The sequence below is a fragment of the Euprymna scolopes genome, chromosome 15 (genome assembly GCF_053919585.1).
Source record: "Euprymna scolopes isolate OS-2025 chromosome 15, ASM5391958v1, whole genome shotgun sequence".
Classification (NCBI taxonomy): domain Eukaryota; kingdom Metazoa; phylum Mollusca; class Cephalopoda; order Sepiida; family Sepiolidae; genus Euprymna; species Euprymna scolopes.
In genome coordinates this window covers 82,145,525-82,148,289 of record NC_136496.1, presented here as the reverse complement: position 1 = coordinate 82,148,289, position 2,765 = coordinate 82,145,525, and the positions used below count along the sequence as shown (strand labels likewise).

Genomic DNA, 2,765 nt, shown 5'->3' with positions numbered 1-2,765 from the left:
GCCGATAGCCATTAGTCGTGTGCTTTCGTGTAATGAATGAATACGTGAATGTAGGATTGAGATGAAATTCTTAAATATAAACTAAAATAACGGAAAAATGGGCTGAAATGACTTAAATAAATAAAAAGTAAATGACTTAGTATGACTTTAATGACCTTAAGGATGAATTAAATGACCTTAAGGATGACTTGAATGCTTAAAAAGTAACTGGAATCCTCCAAAAACAAATTTAATTGTCTGGAGAATGACTTGAATGGCTTTGAGACTGACTGGTTGTAAAGTTGGTGGTCATTTTACATTAAATTAATACAGAAAAGTTATCCCCCACTTTATATCACAAAAATTATTTGATTTAGGGAATTTGAAACGTTATTTTCATATTTAGGAACCCCGAAATCTAATAAATAGTGGGATAATAAACATAAAAAGAAATAAAAAGCACATGTGTTACGGACCGACCGACCGACCGACCGACCGACCGACCGACTGAGTGACTTATAGAGTTGCTTGCACACGACTAAAAAAAACTATTCTGTAGTATGCATTAAAAAAAAAAAACTATTCTCCGTCGGTCGGTCCGTCCGTCCGTAACACATTTACTTATTAGTTAAAACAAGTGCAGCATTGATTAAGAACAGATACTACACTTTGTTCTTAGCCATGTGGCCAAGGAAAAGTTACATTTTGGACAAGTTTCAGAAAAGTCTAATGGATAGGTAAAAATTTATGGGGCAAAAAGTGTCATTCTTTGCAATTTTGGTACATTTTTGACCCCTTATGAGCCTCTTGGAATGCTGAATATCAGTGACAATGGACAAACAGTGCAGTTTCACACCTTAACACATGTATATTTACATTCAGCACCATGGGAAACCACTATATAGATATATCAAGTTTTTGTTGAGAAATATGAGAAACGCGCCAGAAGAAAGGACGTTTTCAACACAAAAAATCTCCGGGGACGCAAACCAGACTTTTGCCAGGGTCACCCATACTGAATTTATATTAAAAACAATGCCCTCCACATTTTGGGCACGTTTCCGAAAAATCTAATGGATGGATCAAATGTTACGCGACAAAAAGTGTCATTTTTGGCCATTTTTGACCCCTTTTAAGCCCCTGCAGGCAAAACAGGATTTTTTGAAAAAAAAAAAAATTTTTTTTTTTACTATGCACATTTATATATTAAAATATAATTGGTGACAAAATTTCAGGAAAAGCTAATGAACGGTTATCCCTCAATCATCCGGACTAATAGACAGACGGACCCATTGAAAACATAGGTCCCTCTCTGATAAATCGGGGGACAAAAATGTTACTCCATACCCCTTGCTTAAAAAAAAATAAAATGTAAATGTGTTACAGACCAACCGATGGAGTGACTTGCATGCGACTAAAAATGCCTTAGCATGGAAGGGTTTCAAATGAAAGGTACAAATGTAAGTGCAGCATCTGTTAAGAACAGATACTACACTTTGATCTTAGCTATGTGGCCAAGGAAAAGTTACAAAGATGAGTACAGCATGTAGTAAGAACAGATGCTACACTTTGATCTTGGCCAAAAAGCCAAGAAAAGGGAACTTATTTGCTCCCCCACCGTGCAAATTAGGCACCAGGCCGATTTTTAATGTGAGAAGTGAAGGGGAAATGGGGACCAACTCTCTGGGGAGCAGGGGAGCTGGATAGTGACAATTGGTATGAAGGGTTGACCCTACTTTGAGTAAGGTCTTATATGTGGGATTGCCCCCACATATGGTCTTTGCTTGCAGTATGTATTTATTTGCTCCCCCACTGAGCAAATTAGGCACAAGGCCGTTTTTTAATGTGGAGAGAGAAGGGGGTGGGAGGGAAATTGGGGCTCAGCTCCCGATGGTTGGGAAATGGGAGCTGGATAGTGACAATTGGTATGAAAGGTTGCCCCCACATATGGTCTTTGCTTGCAGTATCTGCCGGAACAGATGCTACACATTGATCTTGGCAAAAAGGACAAGAAAAAGGGTATTTATTTGCTCCCCCACCGAGCAAATAAGGCACAAGTCCGATTTTTAATGTGAGGAGTGAAGGGGAAATGGGGAACAACTCCCCGGGGAGTAGGGGAGCTGGATAGTGACAATTGGTATGAAGGGTTGCCCCAACATTTACAAGGTCTTATATGTGGGATTGCTCCCACATATGGTTTTTGCTTCCAGTATCTGTCGGAACAGATACTACCCTTGATCTTGGCCAAAAGGCCAACAAAAGCTTAAAAAGCTAAGAACAACATCTATTAACAACAGACCTTTGATCTCAACCAAAAAGGCCAAGCACAAAAGTGTTTCGGACAGACCGACCGACAGACGGATCGACGGAGTGACTTATAGAGTCGCTTGCATTCAAGAAAAGCAGCAATGTGTTGAAATGTCTTGCGTCGCACATAACGGACGGACTTTGCCACTAGTGCCCACGAACTTGTTGATTTTAATACTCAAATTTCTAATTGACCTATATTTTTAGTCTACTTCTCATCGACTTTAATTTTAACTTATCATCACCCAACGCGGATTAATGTATATTTTACTTTTCACTTTTTATTTCCATTTTCGCACCTTTTTACTTTTACTTCCTCAACACCTGAATATGACTCGTGGACGAATCGAAAGCGCTCATGACAGTAACATCTATGGAACCTTTATTAATATTTTCGATTTTGTTACAAAAAAGCTTATACGGAAAAACAAAAAATTAAAAAAAGAAAAAAAAGAATCATAAAGCAAAGTGTCTCCGTT

At 38.4% G+C, this 2,765-nt stretch overlaps 1 pseudogene; it reads right to left on the bottom strand.

The window, feature by feature from the left end:
• Positions 1-1,433: 1,433 nt before the first annotated feature.
• LOC145294364 (U2 spliceosomal RNA) lies at positions 1,434-1,578 on the bottom strand (annotated as a pseudogene).
• Positions 1,579-2,765: the final 1,187 nt, after the last annotated feature.